This window comes from Carcharodon carcharias, chromosome 23 (genome assembly GCF_017639515.1).
Source record: "Carcharodon carcharias isolate sCarCar2 chromosome 23, sCarCar2.pri, whole genome shotgun sequence".
NCBI classification, from domain to species: Eukaryota; Metazoa; Chordata; class Chondrichthyes; order Lamniformes; family Lamnidae; genus Carcharodon; species Carcharodon carcharias.
In genome coordinates this window covers 33,016,404-33,026,902 of record NC_054489.1, presented here as the reverse complement: position 1 = coordinate 33,026,902, position 10,499 = coordinate 33,016,404, and the positions used below count along the sequence as shown (strand labels likewise).

At 42.6% G+C, this 10,499-nt stretch overlaps 1 pseudogene; it reads left to right on the top strand.

Moving 5' to 3' along the window:
- Nucleotides 1–1,150: 1,150 nt before the first annotated feature.
- LOC121269277 lies at nt 1,151–1,250 on the top strand (annotated as a pseudogene).
- The last annotated feature ends 9,249 nt before the right edge of the window (nt 1,251–10,499 follow it).

Genomic DNA, 10,499 nt, shown 5'->3' with positions numbered 1-10,499 from the left:
TGGTGATGTTGGGAGTTCCGCCTGACATCATCCCACATCATTTTATGCGTCGGCAAGTGGGCCACCCCTCCCGCCTGCCAACCTAAAGATCCTGGCCCTGGCTACATTGAGGTTTCTGATTCTGAGGAAAAGTCTCCTGAAATGTTAACTCTGTTTCTTTCTCCTCAGATGCTATCTGCCCTCCTGGATATTTCCAGCATTTTCTGGTTTTATTTCAGATTTATGGCATCTGCAGTATTTTTATTTTGTTTTAGCCTCTGAACTACATTCTGCACCGGTATCACTGGAACGACTTTGGGATGTTTCCCACTTGTCTTTTTTCTGTCTGGTCCCATTAGTCTAATGGATAAGGCATTGGCTTGTGAAGACTGTGATTGTAGGTTAAATAAACTTCATTCTGTGAAAACCAACTCTTTTTCCTCTTTGCTGAAATGCACAGATAACAAGTTGCCTGGTTGAGTGCAGCTCCAACAACACTCAGGAAGCTCCAAACCATCCAGGACAAAGCAGCCCACTTAATTGGCACCGCATCCACCACCGACACACAGTTGCAGCAGTGCATACCATCTACAAGATGCACTGCAGCAACTCACCAAAGGTCATTCAACTGCACCTTCCAAACCCATATTCTCTATCACCTAGAAGGACAAGGGCAGCAGGTGCATGGGAACACCATCACATGCAAGTTCCCCTCCAAGCCACACACCATCTTGATCTGGAACTAAATCACTGTTTCTTCGCTGTCACTGGGTCAAAGTCCTGGAACTCCTTAACAGCACAGTGAGTGTACCTACATGCAGACTGCACTGGTTCAAGAAACTGGGTCACCACCACTTTCTCAAAGGAAATTAGAGATGGGCAATAAATGCTGGCCTAGCCAGTGACGTCCACATCCTGTGAATGAATAAATAAAAAAAGTAGCTCCTGCCCATCCGTGCCATGCTGTCTTGCAAATCATTGAAAGTTACTGCAAATGCATGTGAGAAACCATGTGTAAAGCAGCTTGCTTTTAGGGTATTCCTGCTGTAAGCTTAGCTGTTCAAAGTGCCCATTTAATATTGCAGGGAATTCTGGATTCAGCTCACCATCAGTGCAACTCAAATGAAGTGACTTCAGGAGTTAACCTGCATCCCTGAAATAGATTTTATAATTGCTTTGGCGACACATATACTAAAATTGGAGTGAAGTAGAGAAGATTGACATAGCCCTTGCTCAAAGATGAGCAAATTCAGGAAGCAGTCCATATCTTTGCTGAAAGCTACACTGCTCTGAAAATGTCTGACCTCAGAAGCTAAGCAGAGTCAGAGTTGGTTAGTGCTTGGTTGACAAACTGTTTAGGAGTACCAGGAATGGTAGGCAGAAGTGTGGCTAAGTGGCAGAACATTTCATTGCAGATTGGGAAGATTCTGATTCTATCCAGCTGTTCCCTAACCTGTCAGATAAGCTGGTTGAGAGGTGATGAGCCACTTGTCCAGTGTGGTCTGCATGTGAACGGGTAAAATCAAAGAAAATCCTAAGATGTTTTACCAGTATGTTAAGAGCAAGAGAATAACTGAGGAAAAATTAAGGCCTATCAGAGATTTATGGGTTTTGTGGGTTGATGCGGAAGATGTCGGTAGGATTCTCAATGAGTACTTTGTTTTTGTCTTGACTAAGGAGAGGGATGATACAGACATTCTAGTTAAAGAGGAGGAGTGTTAAATATTAGATACAATAAGCATAGTGAAAGAGGAAGTACTGGAGGGACTGGCATTTTTGAAGGTCAATAAAGCACCAGGGCCAGATGGATTGAATTCCAGACTGCTGAAGGAAGCCAGGGAGGAAATAGCAGATGCCCTGAGGATCATTTTCCAATCCTCACTAGATACCTGCGAGGTCCCAGAGCATTGGGGGTCTGTGAATGTTGTGCCATTATTTAAAAGGGTGCAAGGGATAGGCCAGAAAATTATAGGCCAGTCAGTCTGACATCGGTGGTGGAATGGAATGGAAAATGGTTTCCAGTTGTGTTCCACAGGGCTTAGTGTTGCGGCCCTTGCTGTTTGTTGTATACATTAATGATTTAGACTTAAATGTGGGAGGCATGATTGGGAAATTTGCAGATGACACAAAAATTGTCCATGTAGTTGATAGTGAAGAGGATAGCTGTCACCCTCAGAATGAGGCTTCCTTCCGCATTGGTTTGGCTGAGTGGGCGGAGAAGTGGCAAGTGGAATTCAATCTAGATAAGTGCAAGGTAATGCACTTGGGGAGGGCAAGTGAATACTCAATAAGCGGGAAGTTATTGAGATGACTGAGGAAGTGAGAGACCTTGGATTGCATGTTCACAGGACCTTGAAGGTGGCCAGACAGGTGGACAAGATGATCAAGAAAGCATATGGAATGATTTCCTTTATTGGGTGAGGTATTGAATACAAAAGCAGGGATGTAATGATGGAACAGTATAAAATGCTGGTTAGGCCGCAGCTGGAATTTTGTGTACAGTTCTGGTTGTGATATTACAGGAAGGACATAATTGCTCTGGAGAGAGTACAGAGGAGATTTACAAGAATGTTGCCAGGGCGTGAAAATTGCAGCTATGAGGAGAGATTGCATAGGCTAGGGTTGTTTCTCCTAGAACTAAGGAGGCTAAGGGGTGACCTAATTGGGATGTACAAACTTATGAGGGGCTTAGATAGGGTAGGTAGAAAAGACTTTTTCCCCTAGCTGAGGGGTCAATTACCAGGGGGCACAGATTTAAGTTGATTGGTAGAACGATTAGAGGAACATGAGGAAAAGCTTTTGCACCCAGTGGGCATCTGGAATTCACTGCCTAAGTTGGTGGTTGAGGCTGAAATGCTCAACTGGACCTGCACCTGAGCTGCTGTAAGCTGAAGGGCCGTGGACCAGGTGCTGGAAAGTGGGATTAAAATGACCGAATTGTTCCTTTTTCTATTTTTGGCTGGCGCAGACATGATGGGCTGAATGGCCTCTTTCTGCACTGTAACTTTTCTATGGTTCTATAGTTCCATCCAAATATGTTAATATGAAGTTTGAATGTCTAGTGGTTACGGAACTGGATCAGCAACCTGCAGACTATGGCAAGTTGTGAAATTGAAGACAATATATTTGGTACCATAAAAGCTGTACTGACATCTTAACAAACTTGTTCTATATAATGCTGTCAGTGTTTAGAAAACATTAGATTTAGGATGATAAATGATATTTAAATACACCCTTACAAAGTGGTGTTCAATATTCAGTGTAAGATTCATAAAAATGTTACATTCCTAAATAAAAACTAGCAGATTTTCAGTTGCATTGTTGGCAGGGAATCAAAGGATACACTGTTTCAATGGATTATATACAGTCAGAAGCACTGATAAAAGTGAATGATTTATTTGCGTAGAGGGGAAGAGGCCAGTTTGGAGTTTAAGAGAGACGGAGAAAGTAATGAAGCGGATCATGGATTAATGAGCCCTATTTTACTAGGACTGAGGCTATAATACCACCTACCTTGCAGGTGAAACTATGAGAAAACTCATATGAGGAACATATGAATTAGGAGCAGGAGAAGGCCATTTGGCTCATCGAGCCTGCTCCACCATTCAATAAGATCATGGCTGATCTGATTGTGGCCTCATCTCCACATTCCATCTAACCCTGATAACCTTTGACTCCCTTGTTAGTCAAGAATCTACCTACCTCTGCTTTAAAAATATTCAATGACCCTGCCTCCACCGCTCTCCAGGGAAGAGAGTTCCAAAGACTCGCCTGTCTCTGAGAGAAAAAATTCCTTCTTGCCTCCACCTTGAATGGGAGACCCCTTATTTTTAGACTGTGTCCCCTAGTTCAAGACTCTTCCACAGGGGGAAAACATCCCTTCAGCTCCCACCTTGTCAAGTTCCCTCAGGAACTTCTATGTTTCAATAAGATCACCTCTCATTCTTATAAACTCCAACGGACAAAGGGCCAGTCTGTCCAACCTTTCCTCATAAGATAACCCCGAATCCCAGGTATCAGTCAAGTGAACCTTCTCTGAACTTCTAATGCATTTATATCCTTTCTTAAATAAGGAGACCAAAACTCTGCACAGCACCCCAGATGTGGCCTCACCAAAGTCCTGTACAACAGTAGCAAAACAACCCTGCTCTTACATTCAATTCCCCTTGTAATAAATGACAACATTCCATTCAAATAATATTTCCCCCTTTATAAAATCATGCTGTGCGCTCCTGATGCCAGTACAACCACCTTCAATAAAATGGTGCACGGTGCAGGGAATGTGCACATACTTCCTATCCACTATTTTATCACTAGCATTGAGAAAGCTGACTCCTCTCTCACCCCATGATCCTAATAAATATTAATATGAATGCAAATATTAAGAATTGCCGCAAGGTTTCAGTAGATTTATTTGAGACTTGAATTACTTTAATTGAGAAAAATAGGGTTAATTCTTACCTACAAAATTATAAGTGAACAGGCAAGGGGATGATTATATTTGGGATTAGCAGAAAGCATAAAGACTGGACAAAGGACTTTATGAAAAATAAAAATTAGCATATGATTCGTCTTTTTATACTCGAAACTTGCTGGGTGCAAAGTGGGTGTAGCGTCACTGAAGTCAGCGCTATGGAAGCTGAATGCCCTCATGGGGCGTGTGCTGAGCCAGCTCAGGCATCCTTTGCATATGCCAGAAGCAGCTGAAGTGTTGCTATTATGATGTCACTCAGCCAGTTGATGCATATTTTGAAAATTTGGACCACACTGGCCCATTGGACCAATTCGCTTGTCATTCTTCAAAGATCAAGCATTAAGCTGCATGAGAAGCCCAGCACTAGTGTTATTTAAAGACCCAGGTATCCAAATGGCAAGCAATTTTGAATAACTTCTGCTGTTGCACACTGTCTGGAAATATTCTGGAGTTTTTTTGGAGGTGTTGTCGTGAGTTCCTGGATCTGGTAGAGACGGTTGTCGCGTCCTTAGAGAGAGGGCATTGGGTGAGGATTTGGTGAACAGTCCATGCAGAGGCTGCAACAGTAGTTGAAGTGTCTCTGCGTCTGCAGACCACAGGGAGATGGATCAGAGGCTGCAGAGAGAGCAGGCTCGGCGCGATTCCTTCTGCCAACTTGGAGCTGGACTCCTCCATACACCCTAAAAGTGGCAGGAGACACTATTGGGCATGCACCCAATATCTCGGTGTGCATGCCCATCAGAATCTTCTATATGCTGCCCCATCGAAGTCCTTACCTGAGTCCTCCATATTAGAACCCGTCTGAGACCTCATCCTTTGATGAGCTGGAAAATATTCTTTACCCTTGCCTGTATTCAGCCCACTTATGGTTGGTGAATTATCATGTGCTGATCCCACCTCTGTACTAGCCTCCAAGGTACTTACAGTGCAAATATCTGAGCTGCTGGCTGCAAATGTCAGATCAATTAGATGGGACTTCTTCATTGGTGCTGTGCAATTACTCTCCTAGGGCTGCTGTGACTTGGCAGGCAGAAGTTCCTTGGTGCCTGAAATCAGAAAATCAAAAGCGGAAGGCTAGGATGAGTGAAGAAGGGTGGAGTGGTGAGCAAGAAGTTTATGATCACACCATCTCCAGCTTGCTCATCATGTCAGATCGCAAGAAAGCAGGTGAGTTGTGGGTTAATAAGGGACATAAGGCAGGAATATACCGTTATCCCCAATGTTCCCTTGATGAGCTCTTTGCAGCTGTCTGTATGATGGGGAGAGCCATCTCCTCTGTAGAGATCAAGAGATGCAGGAGCCCATGTTCCCCTGCCAGTTCTGCTCTTCTCCCTTCTAATGTGTGTCACCATGTCCAGTAAGAGAGAGGGAGAGAGAGGAATGTCAATGATTATGTAGCACTGTGTTTGATGATGTACCTGTCATGGCTGAATAGCCAGAAGTGTGTGGAGGCAGCAAGACGTTCGTCTGAGGCTGTAAGCATTGGTAGGTGTGTAAGAGGGAAGTGGAGTATCTGGATATTAGATTTGAGTCCTGTGTGCCAGGAAATGTTGATGGGTGAATGAGGGGAATGTGTTGCATTGAGCAGTTTGAGGCTGGTGAAGTGATGGCTAGGAGATGTCACATGAAGGTGCATTCATTCATGTTGATTGTCTGCATGAGGCCATTAGAATTCTTGTGACATGCACTTGGGGCCAGACTCCAGTAATTGACCACACTTACTCCCACTTCCTGCCGCCCCATCCCCATCAGCAAACCCCCCCGCCCCGTCCCCCACCCCGCCCCCCCCACCCACCCTGCCACCCCCAACTTTCTGTGGAATCTTCATCCATCTCTCCTCTTGTCCATCTCCAGCACTAAGGCCATCAACACTATACTTGTCACTCTTGAATCCTCTTTCTACCTTGGTGTTCCATTTGCCTTGTTTACAATTGCAGCCAAGCCTCCTGTAATTCAGCACAGCTTTCCTTTAAGAGGGATAGACTGCCTTTAAGAACAGCTCACTGGCTACAATATATACTCTTAGCACACACTGCTTGGCACCCAGCTGGGCATTGAGGCAGCCAGCAGAATGGGTGACACTTAGCCCTATGCAACAATCAGGTAAATAAGATGGCAGCATAAAATTTGTGTGCTGTCTTCTTCAACCTGAATGAGCACAGGTTTGTTGTGAAGTGCCTTCCCCGCACCCAAAATAAGGAACTGACCCATTTTTAGCCTGGTATGTTTGAATAGATTGTTAGAATATTAACCTTATTTTGCAGCCAGCTACCTTGTGTAATTTGAGCTGTAAGCTTTTTACAACATGCAATGTGGACAAAACAATTTATTCATTTACTGTTAATGACATATAGCATCTAACCAGAACAAGCGAATACAGTGGGTGTATTTGGAAAGGGTTTTAACATTTTGAAATTTCACCTCATTGCCAGGAGTATATTCTTATCCAGTCTTAGTTTCAGTGGAGTTATTCCTCTGCTGGAATTCTAAGGTGCTGCATCATGGATCAGGATGGCCTGGATTTGGGTTACTTTTAGCTGGGCAATTATTTGATAATCTTAACAGTGCCACCATTCAGAGGTGCTGAGTGGAAGCCAAGTGATTCTCCATAAGGAGAGCAAATAAATCAGAATGCCCACTCACTTGGGATTGCACTTGTACACTTCCTAGTAACCAGCTGTTGGTGGAGCTATAAGAATGGATCTCTGATCTTTTATTTTCACTGAGGAAGGTTTGTGGCAAGAGAAACTTTAGAATGAAAAAAGAGTAGGACAGGAAAATAAATTACTGAATTAAAACAAATACTTTTTGGACACGTCTACTTCAATGCACACATATGACGGTTTATTGGTCTTTTTCATAACATCTTCTTGTTTTAGTATTGACAATTCATATTTAACATGTCAATGTTACCCTATTCTTTTTATTAGCCTGTTGTGTAAAATGGAAGACTTGTTGAAAGTAAGACTTCGTATTTAACTGCTTTCCTCCCTCCTTTCCTCAAGTGATTGACCAATGCAGTGGTGTGGTTCATAGGCATGAGCTGCCCAATGGCATCTCAGCCAAGTGCCCATTCTTCATCTGTGATGCTAGGCATTGACAGTGGGTTGTTCAGTGATGAAAGACGTCACAATCAGAAATAGAGGGTATCCAAGAGGCTAATAAGAATAATGAACTTAAGATAATTAATATCAACAGAGAAAAAGTATTGGACCGGCTTGAGAGACTTAAATCCACCAAATCCCCAGGACCTGATGGCCTACATCCTAGGGTTCTAAAAGAGATAACTGCAGAGATAGTGGATGCACTGGTGAGAATTTTCCAAAATTCCCTCGATTCTGGAACAGTCCCAGCAGATTGGAAGTTAGCAAATGTAACACCACTATTCAAGAAAGGGGGTATAGAGAAAATAGGGAACTTCAGATTAGTTAGCCAGACATCAGTCATTGGGAAAGTGTTTGAATCTATAATTAACAGTGCATTTAGAAAATCAGGGTTTGATCAAAGTCAACACGGTTTTACAAAAGGGAATTCATGTTTGACAAACTTATTAGAGTTTTTTGAGGATGCAACTAGTAGGGTAGGTTAAGGGTAACCAGTAGATGTACACTTGGATTTCCAAAAGGCATTCAATAAGGCATCACACAAAAAGTTAATACACAAGATAAACAATCATGGAGTTGGGGGTAACTATTAGCATGAATAGAGAATTAGGTAACAGACAGGAAGCAAAGAGTAGGGGTAAATGGGGCATTTTCAAGTTGGTAGGCTTACGACTAGTGGTGTGCTGCAAGGAGCAGTGTTGGGGCCTCAGCTATTTACAATCTTTATTAATGACTTAGATGAAGAGACTGAGAGTAATGTATCTAAATGTGCTGATGATACAAAGCTAGGTGTGAATGTAAGCTGTGGGGAGAACACAAAGAGGCTGGAAAGGGATATAGTCAGGTTAAGTGAGTGGGCAACAAGGTGGCAGATGGAGTATAATGTGGGGAAGTGTAAAGTTATTCACTTTGGTCATAAGAATAGAAAATCAGAATAGGATGGAAAATAGAATGTTGGCCTTTATTGCAAGGGGATTGGAGTACAGGAATAAAGTAGTCTTGCTACAATTGTTCAGGGCTTTGGTGAGACCACACTCGGAATGCTGTGTGCAATTTTGGTTCCTATAATTAGGGGAGGAGGCTGTTGCATTGGAGACAGTTCAGTGAAGGTTCATTGGCTTGGTCCTTGGGAAGACAGGGTTTCCCAATGATGAGAGGCTGGGTAATTTGGTCCATATCCTCTGGGGTTTAGAAGAACGTGAGGTCATCTCATTGAAACATACAATATTCTGAAGGGGATTGATAGAGTGGATACTGGTTGTTTGCCATGGCTGTGGAATCTAAAACACAGGGGCAGAGTCTCAGGATAAGGCGGGGTGGGGGTGGTGGGGGTTGGGGGGGTGATCATATAGGACAGGGATGAAGAGAAATTTCTTCACTCAAAGGGCTGTGAGTCTTTGAATATGTCTGCCCCAGAGGGGTTGTGAATGTTCTATTATTGAATATATTTAAGGCTGAGACACAGACTTTTCATCCCTCAGGGAATCAAGGGATGTGGGGAACAGGTGGGAAAATGGAGTTGAAGCTGAAGATCAGCGATGATCGTATTGAACGGAGAGTAGTTTCAACATGTCATCTGCCTACTCCTGCTCCTCTCTTATGTTCTTATGTATGCTCTTATATCCTTACAGCCTAGCCTGAACTTGTTCACAACCAATGTCCACATGTACAGTTCCCAGCAAGGCTAACTGGCTTATTTGTATTCAGTCCCTGACCAGGGGTGCCGAGGCCAATTGTAGCATCTCTATCATTTCAAGGTCTATGACTTGGATAGGCAGTTTCCAAGTTCTTAAATACATTGAATGGTTAATGCTACATTAGTCAATAGAAGCTGCATATTTTAAGACCTTTGATCAACTTAAAGCACTATTCTTGCTTTATTTAGAAATGTATTTTGATTCTAACTAAACCAATAACTGGTGGATGGCCAGATGCCAGTGGCAAATGCCTTTAATGTATTGGGAAAAGTAATGTGAGGATCTCATCTACCAGTCACTCTCAATATAGAATCAAGCCACAGAAGTCATGTGGTGAACAGTGGCATTGACTGTTACTTCAGAAGAAGAAACAATGAACTTATGAAGAGACTTGCTGCAAGAAGAAGGTCTTGTTCGGGCAAATTCAAAAGGATTTGTGGCATAAGCATCTTGTTAGATACCCCCAGGGGCAGTCTTTCTCTGATGCCAAATATGTAGACTGCATTTAGCAGTTCTGAAATACCACTTAACCATAGAAATTAACCTGCTGACCTGCCTACAATGGATTTATAACTGAGTGTGTTTGTCTCTTAAAACAGTTCCAGTGTTTTTATACAGTTAGAGACTGAGTCATCTTCCATGGCATTTTCTTGCCTTTTTGTCTGGGTAACAACGCAATTTAATTAACAGTCCAAGGAAGCTATAATAAAAAATCCAAATATTTAAAATATGCTTAGTTTGTGAAATGTGAGGTGCAACTTTGACATGGTTCAGTTTCTAATATATTTGCAGCGATTGTTTTGCAAAAGAGAGCTTCTGAAGACTTCCTTTGCAATAAAAGCATGGACATTGTTAAATTACAATGGATAATTATATATAGGAATGACAGCACAGAAAAATCTCTGTTAAGTGCTACAATTTCTGGAATAAACACATTTCATATATTGTCATCAAATAATGCAATATGGAGCTATGTGGTGATGAGTTGCCTGAGGGCACTCTAAATAGCTATTGGTTGTTGCTGTTTAACTGTAGAACCATAGAAAAGATTCAGTGCAGAAAGAGGCCGTTCAGCCCATCATGTCTGTGCTGGCCAAAAAGAGAGAAAGGAAGAAACTAGAAACTTTTAAATCACACTTTACAGCATCTGGTCCTTAGCCTTGCAGGTTACAGCACTTCTGAAGCAGATCCAAGTACCTTTTAATTGAGTTGAGCATCTCAGCCTCAACCACTAATTTCAGCAGT